The 17,039-nt window shown below is 40.0% G+C and overlaps 1 protein-coding gene across 1 annotated transcript in view; it reads left to right on the top strand.

Annotated features, from left to right (window-relative positions):
- LOC309703204 (NACHT, LRR and PYD domains-containing protein 3-like) overlaps window positions 1–17,039 on the top strand; it is a gene marked incomplete at its 5' end in the record, with an annotated part of 103,873 nt that overhangs the window by 71,217 nt on the left and 15,617 nt on the right. The window lies entirely within an intron of this gene.

The raw sequence follows: 17,039 nt of genomic DNA, 5'->3' as shown, positions 1-17,039 counted from the left end.
ACTCCTTTAAGTTGCTTGAAGACGTTTCACCTCTCATCCGAGAAGCTTCTTCAGTTCTAAGGTCAAATGGTTGAGAGTCCCACTATCAGATGAGTCATTTTTGTACTGAACGCTTTTATTTCAATCTGCTGTTTAGCTGTAAAGGACAAGAAAACTTAAACAAAATGCTCTCAGTTTCCTCTTGGATTAAACTGATTATTTTGTTTGTTTGTTTTTTAAAATTATCTGTTAAAGTTCTAATTCAGGAAATAAATTTAAGTGACAATGCAGATAAAATTAAATCTTAAATGACTCAAAAAAAATGGTTGTTATTGTCTAACTTCTACAAAAAAAAGTCACTCGACACTTTTCTGAAAATCCCGTTCAAAACAAGCTGACAGTGACACATGAAAGTGTTACTGGAAAGAGCTTCTGTTGTGTGTTTCTCCGTGCGTATTGTTAGCACAGAATTAGTTGATGGTCAGATGGGTAAAAAAAAATCAAGAGACTGTAAATTATTGTTTAATTATACATGTGACATGTAAACAGTTGGCTATCCCCATACAGGAAGTGATGCTTTCACATTGAGCCATCTCCATTTTTTTGTTTTGGGGGGGTTTTGTCTTTTGATTTTGTATTTACCTAAATTTTGTTCCTTCCGTTTAAACCTTCTTTCTTTTATTCTCTTAAAATACATGACTGAGAAATTTGTTAGGTATAATCCAAAACAGCAGCAGCTGGTTTAACCCTTTAAAGCCGGTCGGAGCGGACACGCTCCATTTTGCGTAACTATTTTAAAATCCCGGTAGCTCTGCAACCACGTAAGCTAGCGCAATAATTTTTTTTGCATATGAAACCGGAGGAGTTGTACTTAGATCTGATGACATCAGCTTGTCCTTGGTCACAGTTTCCTTCCACATATAGCTTTGCAAAAACTGCATAAAAAGCACTTGCAGCAACAAAAACATAATATTCCAGAAACACGCTTTGCCGATCAGATCAGCTGTTTGTAACACTTCCTACGTCCATCAGCGCGAACTATCACATGACCGCATGACCTGCCCGGAACCGGAAGTGACGTTATTTTGCGGAAATGTAGTTTTTTACCATTATGAGCCTATACTGGTGTTTTTAAAAGTTATGTTTGACTTCATGACTTTCTGTGTCGTTTCTGGGATGCTGAGGACTCATATTGCACTGCTGGAAATAGTTTATTTTGATGCACATGCTGTTATTTTGCAAATTTGCACTATAATATATTTTTTCGTTTTTCCTGCAGTATATGAAAATTGGTGTATCTCAAAAATAAAACTATGAAGACACTTAAAATAAATTTCCTTTGGTGGGAAACTAGTTTGTGCAACATTTTTGCATTTACACTTTTGAGGGATAAGCCTCTTAAATTTCTCTAACTAGAAATATATGTTAAAAAATCAAAAACGATTTTCAATTTTTTTGTAGTTTATTGCACTTTTTTGCAATTTATGTAATTACTATTGTTGGGATTCAGAGATTCTTTTATTGCTACCATATAATCTGCCTTATGAAGAATGTATTAATAACATGTTTCACAGTATCATATATCAGTAATATTTCCTACAGGGTTTATATTGCATTGAATATGTCTGTCATCACATTGACCTTTCTATTTCTATAGGTTGAGTTCATTGTATACACAATGCATAAATGTGCTTGGTTAAGAGTTGATGTTCCATTCTAGAAGGTTTTAAGCTTCACTGGTGAGAGTGTCCAGATGATACATGCTGAGGGGAGATGAGAACATAGCAGGTTAATTGCATGCATGCTTACAATACACATATTAATCTAGGAATAGGCCTGAGCAGAGGCCCCAATGTTTCCAGTTTCTTGTTGCAAACCTGTTGCATTTTATTCTACTTGGTAACAGATGATCAGAGTCAATAATTAGCCTCAGAGACCCTGAGGGCTTAAGATTATTACCTTGTATGGAAGGGGTTATAGAAAAGAGAAGTTCTATGTCTGCTTATAGCTATTAAAAGATGTACGAGTAACTGTGACTAATGTCTGGAACCTATTCTAATCTGTCATTGACGCCATGGGGGGGCGTGTACCCCACTGCTTTATAAGTATCCACAACATGTATTTTGGTCAGAAGACATATGTTGATGTTTTCTCCAGGCTGTTAATAAACTCATCGTTTGATTGCACTTTTCCGGAGCCTCCGTAGTTTGATTGTCTGGTCTAAAGTTGATCGATCTCGCAGCATTACTATGCACTTAATGCTATTAATATTATTAAAATTTGGGCTATAATGGTTGTATTGATGTATAGCAACTTGAAATGCTCCAAAAAATGGCTCCACAGCATGTAAAAATATAATATAAGCTCTGGCGGACTTGGTTCTATGGTAGGTCTTAAAGGGTTAAATAACAAACTGTTGAAATGCAAAACTAGAGACTGCAGGAAGGCACATCATTAACCAGAAATCTACTCATGGTAACTAGTTTACTTTTTTTTCTTTTTTTTTTAATCAGTCAATCAAATAAGTCAACAAATAAAGAAATGAGTTTAAAAGGAGAGAATTATTGGAAAAAAGAAAAAATACATGTATAAAGAGAAGTCTTGTCACTGTGCAGACTGGTGTCATTAAGAGCTCAGAGTCCAGCAGAAACAACAGCAGCAGAAGGCAAACGATGAACATTAAACATCAGCCTGTATCTGCAGCAACAGTGTTGGTATCCAGCAGTGACCTTTGACCTTCAATCGCATCAAATGATTTATTTTGCTTTTCTCCAGTCTGATATTTGCTAATGTGTTCAGATAATTGAGTCAATGTATACAATAAAAATTTTAACAACGTGTTAAATATCTGATGGCGTTATCAAGTTTGAGTTTGAGAGAGGAGCTGAAGAGAGCAGCATATTAAGACAGTGGAGAAGAGGTGAGCATGCGACACAGCAGACACAGGAGAGTTTAAAGGAGCCATTATGGCTCAATATAAGCTCTGAGATCAAAACCTGAACTCACACTGTCAACATGACCGAAGCTTCCAGTCACAGTGAATCTGTGTGTCAGGGACACTGCTGTCTGACTGCATACAGCTGACAGTGAGATGAAGCAGGAAAGAAGCAGCTGATATTTGGACAGCACACATGATGGAAAAGTAGTTAAAGTAAAGGCTGTAAAACCAAGTAAACGCTGAAAGTACAAAAATCGCTAATTTCATATAACTTTGCCGACATGTGTCCAACAGTAATGTTTTAATGTTCTTCATTATTAAACATTTGCACATAAATAAGAACCATAATATTCAGTACTTACTTTCAAAGTTTACTCTTCAGCCGCCCCTCTTCAGCTGCCCCACTTCAGACGTGTTTTTTTTCGGCAAAATTATCCACACCCACCGCCGCGCTATGAAGTCTGGGATATGTTGGGTCCATGAAGTCTACACCGCCACATCCTTAAAATTCAGGGAAATGAAAGACGCATTACAGGGCCGCATTTCGAGCAGCCTTTGAATTGGGACAGCCTTTGTCACGTTGCTGTGACGTATTCGCCCTTAAAATGCAGCCTTCAAGGCTGCAGACCCTGAATTGGGATACAGCCAGTGAATCAGTGTGTATCAGTGAATGCATCATGTTTGCTTCACGGCTCCATCTAGTGGACTGATAGTGGAAGTAGAGCAGCTGATTGCAGCTTCCTCTGCCTCACACTGCTGTCTGACTGCATTCAGCTGACACTGAGATGAAGCAGGAAAGAAGCAGCTGATATTTGTACAGCACAGTGATGGAAAGGAGGATTTCAGTTGATGTGCACATGAATGATTTGTTTCCTCTGCAGGTGAAGGTAGAAAGTGTGTGTGAGCTGATGTGGATTCAGCAGCATGGATCAGTGTGAGGACAGAGAGGAGGGAGCCCCTCCCTCTAAAAGCACTCTGTGTGGGGAACATGAGAGCCAGACCAAAGCTCAGAGGTGAGATGACCATCTCTAACTGTCCATGACTCTTCTCCATGTCACAGCTCAGCACTCACATCATTATTCACAGGAACCAACATGGACCTCCACCCAGCTGTGTGTCTCTAAAGAGTGATGCATCTAAAGATGAAGCCATTAAATGAAATTAAAAAGCCCAGCAAGAATCTGCTGCAGAGTGGTGAAATGTTACTAACATCAACTCTTTGATGTTAGTTTGGTGTCTGATTTAAACACTGATTTACACTGCCAACACTAGTTTGGGATTTCCTTCTGCAAAAGCTCACACTGCAAACCAGTTTCTCTTTTGGTATGAAGCAAGGCCTAAAGGACAGTGAACTGACACACTATTCTTATAATTGTGTAGCAGTTTTAATTTATTGTGCAGTTGTGGACGATCATGGCTCAAGAGTTGGGAGTTCGCCTTGTAATCGGAAGGTTGCCTATTCGCTCCCTGGCTTGGACAGTCTCGGTCGTTGTGTCTTTGTGCAAGACACTTCACCCGTTGCCTACTGGTGGTGGTCAGAGGGCCCGGTGGCGCCAGTGTCCGGCAGCCTCGCCTCTGTCAGTGCGTCCCAGCTGTGGCTACAATGTAGCTGCCATCACCAGTGTGTGGATATGTGTGTGAATGTGTGTGTGAATGGGTGAATGAGTGGATGTGTAAAGCGCTTTGGGGTCCTTAGGGACTAGTAAAGCGCTATATAAATACAGGCCACTTACCAGTTGTATCAAATTCTCTGGTTCGGCACACATGCCAGCCAGCTTTCCATCTGACTGCACACTCCTCTCATGTCTGACCTCACTATAGGAATGGACCACACCTCCAGCACAAAAAGTATTCAAAGTCTTCAACAGCTTCTGTGGCTGCAAATGAACAACACATTTTTCTTCTCACAGGATCCGTGGGACACCTGCTGAACCTGATCCCAGCTTTGTCTCCCTAAAGAGTAACTGGTCTTCATATCGTCCAATTAATTTTAAAATCCTGAATTGTTAAAGTATTAATTTTAAATTTCAATTCAGGTTAGTTTTTTATGTGCGCAACGCAGATTTTCTGTGCGCAGAGACCCTGCCAGCAGTGCGCAATTGCGCACGTGCGCAGCTTAGAGGGAACATTGCCTCCCAGTCTCCTTTTTTGCTAGCGCACATGGTGTCTGCATGCTGCAGCTCACAGTTAGCTCCACACATGGAGAAAATATCATTCAAAGAGTAGAAATAAGTGAGAAAGAAGATGGAGAATAAGGCAATAAGGCCCTAAAGGACTATTTAGCACCTCCTGGATGTCAGCTCACGAGGTTTGTGTGTTTTATTTTCTGTAATTAAGGATTTTTGATTGATTGACACTACGTACAAGAGCGCATTTTGATGTGATGTTTTTGTTTTATTGTTTTGTCTGTGAGCAGTTCTCACGGGTTGCCAAGACCAGAATAAACCCTCTTCTATAACTACATCGTGCGTACGTCAATCCTTGAGGATGCTACAGTGTAACTGTTCATATAGAGTGTTATTAAGTTTATTGGTAATGCAATCATATGGCACACTGACTTCTGAGGAAATTTTAAATGGCACTCGCCATCAGAAAGGTTGCCTACCCCTGCTATAAACCATTGAATCAGATACCGAAGCAATTAGGTTCTAAATGAAGCTGAAAATGACATCACTGATCACAAGACTCTGACCAAACGAATCAAGCTTCAACACGATGCTTCTGAAGCAAGCGGGCCATCACTACGAAAACTCATTTCAACTCTGATGTCTTCTTAAAGTCATTGCTTAGTAACATCTCGTATGATTTCAGATCCTTGCTGTTCCCCACCTGCCCTGTAGGTGGCCCCAGTGTGTTCACCCTGTTTCCAGTCCATCAGCACACCTGTTCCCTGCTTATTCTCCTACATGTACAGAAAGTCTGCACACTTAGTGGAAAATGACTTTAATTTAACCACAACACTACCAATGACCTTTACATAATTTCACTCATTTCATTCACAAAACAACATCTTCAAGAAAGATGTTGGTTCCACTTTAAAGCTTTGCTTTTGGGAAGGAATATTAGGAAGAAGGTTTGTTAGGAAAAAGTTCCCATTTTGATGGGATTTACGAACAAAGATACAGTAGAGTGCATCCCTTCACAGCTCGTGGGTTAGTGTTGCTTCTTTGTGTATTTGATAGTGATAGAGATATGAATCTCTATGGGAACATTTTGACCTGATCTTGTGCAACAAGACATGAAAACTCTTCAGCAATGTCATTATTCATGTTTGTAATATAATCTATTGTGTTTTTCACATATTTTATACTAAAGTGTTTATTGTCTGGCAACATAAGTCCAAATCTCACAAGGCTGGCCGGCATGATTGACAGTGGCTAGAGCCACGAGCAGTCAGACTTTGTTTATTGAGCACAATATGGATAAAATAATTGAGAAGCTCACGGCTCTGCACCCGGAGATCTAGAGTTGGGACCAGTGATGGACATTAGAGCAACTGCAGAAGGGAATGCATTTCTTCGGCCTAAACCTAACCTAAAAAAATCTTCATGTGGCCTTCCCTCACCAGATGGAAGCTCCAAGGATGAAGCTGGAACAATTACCCCAGATTACAAGACTGGTTTGACTCTCTGCCCTATCCTTCTACTTCCTCAAGGTCACCTGCGTCAACTACGGGATTGTTGACTTTTGCTTAACTGCCTGAAAGGACACTCGGGAGTTGGATACACACACACACACACACACACACACACACACACACACACACACACACACACACACACACAAAGATTTACTCAGACACAGATATACAGTCACAATATACAGTAAGTTGTGAGATTTAATGAATGAATGAAAATCAGCTCGTCTATCTTGGCTAAATGTCAAACTGCATGAAAATGAGGAGAAGTGAAGTTATTACTATAACAACACACTTGGGCAATGTATTCATATTTGTTAATTTTAACTACCAACATAAATAACAGAACAAACATGGAACTTGCAAAGTTTCTCTATTTTCTGCCGGTGAACAGGGAGAAGGAGCTCGACGATTCCTTAGTTTGCACGATTTTTAGTAACATACAGTCTTTCAGTATCACAGAAGAGAAAAATAGTATGGAATTTGTTGCAAAATTAAATAAATAAGAAATGTTTGGTGAAAAAATATGACAGCAGTGTTAAATTTAAAAAAATGTTAAAAATCCTAGGAGAGACAAGGAGACAGCTAAGGTCCAGAAGGCTGCAGCAGTTTCTTTAAAATCTGACAGTTTGACATCTGAATAAGTTCTGTATCACAAGTACTGCATTTGCAAAATCCTGTAATAATTGTGCCTGTTTTTTTCTTTTTCTTCTATTTGTTTAACAGCTGTTGACAACCAACATAAAAGAGCATTACAGCCTCCTACTGTTCCAGAGTATGGGTCAGAAAGCGAGCTTACAATCTGTATCACCAAACAAAAACAAACAAACAAAAAACCTACACTCTTTCATATCCTTCAAACCCCACCAGTTCCCTCACCTGTGCCCTACTCTGCAGTACTCCTCTCCACATCATAACTCTTGCATGGCAGTATTAGATGCTCTACTGTCTCCTCCTCCTCCTGGCACACTCCACAAACTCCTCCTGTATTTGTATAGCACTTTACTAGTCCCTAAGGACCCCAAAGGATGACTTTATACATTCAGTCATCCACCCATTCACACACTGGTGATGGCAAGCTACATTGTAGCCACAGCCACCCTGAGGTGCACTGACAGAGGCGCCACCGGGCCCTCTGACCACCACCAATAGGCAAAGGGTGAAGCGTCTTGCCCAAGAACACAACAACCGAGCCGGGGCTCGAAACTGCAACCTTCCGATTACAAGGCAAACTCCCAACTCTTGAGCCACGATCGCCCTGATAACTCCTTAACAACCTGCCCCCAAACAATACCTTTTGCTTCAGATTTGCTGCTTTTAATTTCCATCTCAGTCTTATTTTTAGTCAGTGCTCCTTTAGCCAACCTATTCACCTTTTCATTTCCACTGATTCCTACATGAGCTGGCACCCAAAGAAAGTGAATACTGCCTCCACAACACCTCATTCTGCTTATATTCTCCAGAATGGTATACAACATACCCTGCCTTGTCTTTAAACAAAATGAATGCAAACTTGAAAGAGCAGCTGCCTGATTTTTGATCACTCTACCCATTTCAACGGTGCCTGTTTTTAAACAGCATGTCACTGCGAAATATGAGGGACAAAATTACATGGCATCTAGCAGCTGCTCCACCACTCCCCTGCAGCTGTGCAAATAACCACACCCTGTCACCACATTTAAATGAAGTTCAGGTGTGGCTCCTGCTCATTGGTTGAATTGTTGGTTTCATCTCTGCTCTCAGTCTTTACAATGCAGGTAAAGATAGAAAGACTGGCTGGCTCTTTAGTCTGTAAACAGAGAAACTCTCTGTTTACAGTATGAATATTTTTATTCCAAACACAAAGTCACCAGTCTGGGTGTGGCTGTGTTTGATGTATTAGTTGTCTGCTCACACAAGCAGATACAACAAGGTTTCATGTTAACAAGTGAACTTTAATCTGAATCATCTTGCCTGAAGTCAGACTGATGAGGGTCAAAAAATTTACATTACAAGATACCAAAGATCTGTTTATATACAGACACAAATCTGTACAAGATCATGATCCAGTAAAACCGTCAGACTATTTTCACTTGTCAAGATGAAATGTTTTTACTTTCCATAAATCTTGTTTTATAAGTTGGAGAAACTGATTATGAGTCATAACAGGATACTGCTTGTTTCTGTATCATGACACAGATTATAGATGACCTCTGTTTTTTCTTATGCTTGTGATAAAGAAAATAATCTGTGAAGTGAAACCAAAACCATTACATTTGAAGAGAGGCGATGTTAGCAGGCCCTTTTTAGCTGAATGGAACAGAAATGTGTCCTGTTAGTGTCTGACTGTCACACTCTGCCTGCTACACAAAACCAAAAGAGAAGACGGACCAAGCAGGCAGAGTCGGAGTTTCATCACAGCTCACTCTGATTTGTTATATTCCAAAACATGTCAGAACTAAAATTAGGGGACATGAAGAAATAGATCCTAAAGTGCCTTTGAGCTGGTACGGGGAAAAGGACGAAATATATACAAGTGACTCACAGTTTTCTTAACAAAGCAGAACAGCAGTGAGAGCAGCAGTTCAATGAAAAGCTGTCAGCATAAACAGCAACCTGACATCAAGTGATTTCCACACTGCTTTCTTCCCACATCTTTGTGTCCACGCTTTATGAAACCAAGAGTGGAGACACTTCATGTCCCACAGCACAATAAAGTTGTGCTGTGGGACAGTTTGGACTGATGTTTCATATACATGCAGATTAAATTGTCCCATGTCTTTACAGATTAAATATTAAAGAATTCTCTCTGAAACAGTGTTAGTCAGTTACACACGCATCATTTTTAGGTCTTTAATTACATGTCCCCTCCACCGATCAGTATTTTCATGAATGTTTGTAGATATAGTGAATGTTTGGACTGGAAACAATCCCAGTCTCCTGTTAAAAGTCAGGTACAAATTATTTTACTGCCGTATCCAACACAGTGGTTAGTTAGAGAATGAGCTCCACTCATCTTTACTGTCAGCTATGTTTGTTTCTCACAGTTTTTTACTTTTACTCCCTACATGTTTAAACAAATATCTGTACTTTCTTACATTTTCAGAAAGGCTTGTTAAGTTTAGTTTGACACATTTAAGGATGGGTGGTTATTTCATGTCCCTGCAAGCCTTCACACATCAAACAGATCCGTGTTTCTGATCCTAAACAGAAACACTTGAAAGTCAGTTCCAGCACAGGTGTCCATAAGTTGTGGAGCGGTACTTCAGCCTTTAACCAGAGATGCTAAAGAGGAGCAAGCATAAAGGAACTTATGTTTTTTAAGTATCAGGTGATTTGAAATGTAGCGTTACTATGAGCTCAAAAGACACCAACAGACACACAAAATGTTTGTGTGCAGTTTGTCTCAAATGTCCTGTATTTGATAGGAGAGAAAAAACAAAGAGAGCTAACTTCACTCAGAGATGGAGAAAGATAAGAAAGACAGGGAGAGGAAGAAGAGAGCTTAGATTTAAAGGTTACATGTATGTCCTCATGTTTTTAATTTAATCCAATTAAATTTTCAATTTAATTCAGTTTTATTTGTACAGCACCAACTCTTATTTTTTGAAATCCTGCCATTGAGCTGATGAATCAAGCATTAGCAATTTGTGAAATGAGCAAGAGCATGAAGCTTCTTATGCAGCACTTGTAAGGAGCACATGCTGACTGAACAGACCTAAACTTACCAGCACACAGTACAGATCAAACTGGCCAACGGCTGCTTGAGCTGTTATGAAGTTTTAGTAAGGCCCTTTGTGTCATGGTCCTGGATCTATGACCCAGAGTTTGTGGTTTCTGGTTTAATATATATTCTGTGATTTAGTATTATTCATGGTTCTCTCCTTAGTCAACATTCCATGTGTACTCTGTCATGTCTCCGAAGAATTTTAAGGTTCTGTCTATATTTGTATTCATCTGTTTCCCAGTCATTGTCTTGCTCCCATGTTTCCTTGTCCTCAGTCCATGTCTTAGTGTGTCTCATGTGTCCTGTTTTCCCTTGTCCTGTGTTCAGAGCATTTAGTTTTGGTTCCTCCATGTCTGATTACGTCTGATTAGTTCCAGCTGTGTTCCCCTCCTGTTTCCCACCCCCTCATATCCTCTCTGTATTTAGTCCTCTACCTATTGGTGAGCTGTCTCATGTTGCTGTGTGTTTCCTGATGTGTCTTGGTTTCCTTGTGTTTTCTCATCTCTTCTACATCGCTGAAGAAGTGGATGGATTTTTTTTCACATCACTACGGTGGAATCTCTCCACCTCCATGTCACTGCAGTATCAGCAGCTGAACCCTGAGTCCTGTTTGCCTGTTGGCTGAAAAGCTGCAGCCAGGGTTCAAAGAAAGCAGTAATCAGCTCTGACATTCCTGTCACAGTGTATTTCTTAGCTTTTTCCCTCTAATGTCTCGTGAAGGACCCCACTTTCACCATCACACAGCTCTGCCCTGGCACCTTTGTGTTTAAGGCTCAGTTAAAATGAAAAAAGGGAGAGAGAAAGCTCTCAGGACGCCAGAAGGTCCCTGAATGCAATAAATTGATCAAGTGTTTGGAGCTTGATGACTTTGTTCTGTTTTCATTCTATAAACAAGAAGATGAGCCCTTTTCTCATTTTCTTGATTTTAGTTCTCATTTCAGTTTTTGAGTCTCATATTTGAAGCTACGTCTACTCAATGATGGGAGAGAAACAATGAATATATTTAATACTGAACTTGAACAAATGTACGGAAAAGCACAATTTTGAACAAAATCAAAAAAATTAAAAGAATAGAAATGGAAAAGAGATGGGAGGGAAGCTTTCAGACATAAAAATCTGTTGTTCACCAACTTTAAGGATGTTTTTTGAAATGAAGCTGAGTGCTGCTCTGCTCAGCCTCTCCCACCTGTCTTGCTTCAGGTGTAGTCCCACCTCCTTCCAGGAAGCAGCTCACCTGAATGTTCATGTTTGGTGTCCAGGTGTGGAGTGGATCTTGTTGTTTGCGTGTCTCTGTGAAAAGAAACTGTAAGTTTGCTTTGTTTCCTCCTTTAACAGTTTGTGTTTAGGAACTTTACTGTTTGTTCAGCTCATGTTTGATTTCTTCACACAACAAACTGTGTGTCTTTTTTATTTCCGGTCTCTCTCTCTTTAAAGTCAGTGTGTAATGTTTTCCTGGCTAACATCAGCTGTGTGCAGCTGAGTTCCAGCACAAATCTGCCGCTCCATAGTTCACGGTAATGGACTCACAGCTGGACCAAAGAGGCCGAGTTTGTCAGCCGCTCTGAGCTACGTTCGTGTTTGTGTACTTATAGTTTGTACTCTGTGAGTTCCATCAATAGTTCACACAGAGTCCACAGAGACACAGCGTACATGATGACATCACAGCTCAGCTGCATTGTTTTTATCGCCTTTACCTCCTTTACTGTCACTGTAATTAATATCACACCTGCAGAGCTGTTAAAGACACAAGGGGGAGGCTATTAAAAGAAAATATAGATTTTTGAGCACTTTGACAAAAAAAAATGTAGAAGAAAAATTCTGTCAACAAAAAAGAGCATTAATGAGAAATAGAGGAAAATTACATAAACATTTTACTAATGTTTTTATTAGAATGAATTAAAAAGGTGGAAGAAAGAACTGTGCACCACTGTACTGAAATTATTTTTGTCTAGGCGGAGCAGGGCAGACTCAAGCGCAGACTGCAAATCACAAGAAACAGTTCTTTATTTTCACAACTGCTAGTGTGTTATGTACTACACTTAAGCTGCTAAACTCTACAGATTCTGGGAAACTGTCTAAGGGCCTGGGAGTCTATATACAAGGACAAGGTTTTTAATACTGAGAAAAGCATAAAGAGAACTCAAAATATTGCAAAGGCCAGGATTACACTGACGCGTGTTACACAATAGTCCAGAGAAGATTACAGACAGGATGATGACTCACAGATGAGTTATTACTTGCAGGTGCCACGACCAAAAGTGGGAGCCTGCGATGAGCTCCACCTAGGTAGAGTGTTGCGAGCAGGGAGGAGAGAGAGAAACCAAATCAAAAACACATGCAGCCTCACAGGGCTGACCGGGCAGACACAGGGACCGTGACAGATTGAATACACAGTGCCTTGACAAAAGTACTCATACCCCTTTGAACCTTTACACATTTTGTCTCCTTGCAACCACAAACTTAAATGATTTTGTTGAGATTTCCTGTCAACCACCACAAAGTAGCACATAATTGAAGTGGTATGAAAGTGATACATGGGTTTCAAAATGTTAAGCAAATAAAAATCAGAAAAGTGTGTCATACAATGCAATAGTATTGCATATACATACATATAACAGCAAAGTACATAAAATAGTAGATATGGTGTATAAAGACTGTTATCTCATTCTGCTGTTTAGCTCTAGCTGCCTTTATGATTTAATGATTTTATGATTAAATATGTTCTCCTAATATCCAATAAAGTGACAGCCTGCTTTCAGTTCATCCTTTTTTCCTCAAACTGTTTGAATTCAGTCTGTCAGGGAAACATGACAGAAACATGGAGGTGTGTTCATGACAGCGTTTGATTCCTGATGTCATAGGAACATAGATTATTCAGCAGAGCTGATGTGGGACTGAGATTTGCATCAATGTGACGTCACCGATTGTTTGTGGTTTACCTTTTAGACTGACATCCACAAGAGGATCATGATGGAGGAAGAGGAGAACAGAGCAGAGTGCGGTGAACCTACACCAACGAGGTCAGAGAACTAAACTCACCGAGTTAACAGTATATCTGTGGGGAAAGTCTGTACTGAGCGGGTTCCATGTTTGTCTTTAAAGAACAGAGCTGCTCGGTCTCTGATTCTCATGTCTTTGTGTTTGATCTGTTAAACAGTCTGAGAGGTCACAAAGAGACCCAGGGTAATTTCTAAGAAGCTAAAGCCTGGATCATACTGGATGCTGTTAATGAAACCTCCATCAGGACAACACTGAGCAAACGGTGGTGTTCATGGAAATCAATAAATTAAATTCAGTGAAACTATATTATATTACCAAAAGTAACATAGTAAGTTTTTTCTTTAAAACTATGTAAATCTTTAATCAAATTTACTTTTGGAAAAGTTGTGATTAGTTTGGTTAAATTTGGACAATCCCACTTATTAAGGACCACACCTACAGAGCACGCTGTGAGGTGTGGTGGAATTTTTTTGTTTGTTTGTTTGTTTGGGGGTTTTTATTACTATTATTTGTTTGTCAAATGTCAAGGGGGCAATAGGAAGGTTTAGAATGTTTTTGGGTTTTTTTTTATCACTTTTTGAGGTTTTGGAATCAGATTAGGTTAATTTTTGTTTATGTTTAAGATAAAAAATAAACACCATATATTTTTCAAAGATTTAATTCAGAAGTGAGTTCTGAAACAATCCATCCATTTCCACCCACAACCTTTCCTTGGACCATTTTCTTTTTTGGAACTTAAAAGGCCATGACATTTAATTTAAAAAAATCATTTGAATTGGATGTCACCTTGGAAGTTGGGGGATCTTGGAAGACTGGATGGTTGGACTTGGATGATTGGATCGTCACAGAATTGGCTGAAAGAGGATGCACAAAGTTCACCCAGTAATATTAGTAAAGCCTATAGTCTAAGCCAGTAAAATCTCCCAAGCAGCTTTAATGGTGCTAATTGAAGCTGAGGTGGAAAGAATCACTTTGAAGACAAAGTTGGACGCATTGCAAGAAACATATGCGCCCAAACTGGAAGAAGTTCCGTTTAAAGCAGCATTGGCTTTAAGAACTTAGTTGGTTATGGTCGATGCAAAAATGCTAATTTTCACTTCTGTTCAGGATCAGCAGAGTCTGGATTCCAGGGCTTTATTATTTAGAACCATTTACCACAGTCCACTGAGGATTTTAGTGAGAAGGTGCATGCACATGAGTCCACAGAAGCTTATGTTGAAGCAAAAAAGCAGCTTGAGTTAAACTTTGATAACAGAGCAAAAATAAAATCTGCATTTATAGATAAGGCTCTGAATTGGTCAGTTTTAAAATCTGGTGGTGCTTCAGCATTATGAGCTTACACATTCTTTTTGAGAAGCTACTTTAACACAATGGATGAAGCCGGGTTTACTGATGAGATGGGAAATTCAACCAATATCAGGATTTTGTTTCAAAGTTACCTTTTAGACCAGGGGCCGGCAACCCTAGGCACGCATGCCACAGTTGGCCGTGACATCAGGGTTAACTGATGGCACGGCCATAGCTGGACTGGCCATCGGGCATACTGGGCATTTGCTCGGTGGCCCGATGATTTATTTGGCCGTTGTGTAAAAATAACTCAGTTGTTTGGTGGTGGCATCGCGGAGCTTCCACAGATTCAGTAAAATTAACAAGTGGTGGAGGCCAGCAGGTGGATGAGGGAGATAGGAGGCAGGATGAGGAGAGACCCGAGGCAGCCGCCGGTCCGAGCGTCAGGTGAACTGAACTTCAGGTAACAAGTTATGACCTGCAGTCTATCTGGGTCAGATATAAACTACATTTAGGTGTCGTTTATTTTCGTTGTGCTGACTTTTTACAGTCAGTTACAATAACTCGCGTGCTAGCTAGCATGATGGAGTTTCTATGCAGCTGGGTGGGTGCTTTTATGTTACTGATGTTGAACTTTATTTAATTCATAAGGTTAGCTAGTAGAGTTGCCAACCGTCCCGTAATAAGACGGAATCCTCCCGAATTCAGAGAAATTATTATGTGTTTTGTGTTGAGCTGAGAGGGGACACAGTTTGTCCCGGACTTCAGCTAGAATGAAAAAGACACAAAGGTGGAGTTATTCTGCGTCTTTGCTGCACAGCTGCCTCTTCTTCTCTCATTCTTTCCCCTGTTGCTTTAATCATGAAACTGATCAATGATCAGCTGATTGGCTTTTCTCTCTTGTTTGTTTATCGCCTACTTCGAGCCAGAAAGAGGAAACCAGCAGATGTCGCACTAAACAACAGCAGCAAGTTTTAAGCTTGATCAGCTGTTGTTAGAATTTATTTAATATTAATTTCTAGTATCAGCTGATGTTTGCTGGAGCCACAGCTGTAAAAAGTGCTGGTCATGATGTCAGTTTGTATATCTGGTGAGAGGGAAACATGAAGATGAAACCAGGAGATGTCCTTACTGAATCATCAGAGCTGAACAGGTGATGGAGAAACAGGTTTACCTCTTAGGTGACATGAATGAGTTGAAGGGAAGTTATGAACTGTTTCTGAGAGACAAATAACACCAAGAACATTTTTTAAGTAGCTGACAGCTGGTAACTGTGCAGGGGCGGGTCTAGCTAAGTTTTGCCAGGGGGGCCAGGTGGGGCATTAACAGGGAAAGGGGGGCACAAAGAAATACTTTCTTATTTTCATTTAAAATGTCTGGAAGCTTACAACCAAAGTTTTTATCTGATGTAAAATGTATAGAAATCATACATATACCAACAAGACTGTACATCACTGTCACAACAGCATTTGTTTTCATTCAAAGGCTTTATGGCTTTAATATCTGGTGGGCCGGTCTTTAGTCAAAATGCCCGGGCTGTTTTTTTGTCCCAGTCCAGCCCTGGGCACGACATGCAGTGAATTAATCTGAGAAGGTGCATCAAAAAATAAATGGCCACACCAGCGGTGCACATCACAAATCAGCTCGCATAGACACATTAGTTGTGCCGCTTCTTAATGACGGTATCTTAGCTAACAACCCCAACTACCAAATTCAACTTGTAATTGGCTAAAAATAACTTAGCCTACTGGTAAGAGGGACGTTATTAGCTTTCCACATTCTGACACTTCAAAAGCTTCAGGAGCTTTCTGCTCAGCACAGCATCAGCACCACGGAAATACACGGATACATCCGTAGACTCGAGACAACACAATGCATTTTTGGGACTTTCAGGTGTATGGACCAATGTTTTATTTTCTGATCAAACCAGAAATCTTTAATGAGCAGCTAGATTTGTCTCGCATTAATGTGCTGAGTTAATGCCAGTGTTGCCAGTTGCAACATCGGAGCAGCTGGAATCCACAGCTGTGCGTGTTCATGGAGCTTGCATTTTCAATTGCTGGACATCACTACCTGACAAGTTTAACTGTGTTCAGAACATTGCAGAGGCCTTATTGACAGTACTTGGCTCTACATATCTGTGTGAACAGATTTTCTCTCACATGAGTGTCCTCAGGTAGCCGTCTGAATGCTAGACACTCGGAGACCTGTGTGTCTGAGTGGGAGACCAGAGATCATATTAACATGTGTGTCTCTGTATTAACAGACATGCCATATTGGCTTAGTTTATTTTTCGTATCATTCTTGTGAGTAGACCATAAATAGCATTTGTATTTTTTGTTGTACAGTCCATTTTCTGTTATGGATAAAAAGTGTCTTTTTTTGTTTCAAAATAGCTGATAACTATTCGCTGAGAGCTGCCAACATCTGCGAACAAATATGATTCTATAAAGTGGTTCTATATAGTGTGTAAATGTTAATATAGAGCGTTA

The sequence above is a fragment of the Aulonocara stuartgranti genome (assembly GCF_965226115.1).
Source record: "Aulonocara stuartgranti genome assembly, chromosome: 3".
Taxonomy (NCBI): domain Eukaryota; kingdom Metazoa; phylum Chordata; class Actinopteri; order Cichliformes; family Cichlidae; genus Aulonocara; species Aulonocara stuartgranti.
The sequence above is the reverse complement of the archived record's forward strand: the minus strand, read 5'-3'. Positions and strand labels throughout refer to the sequence as shown.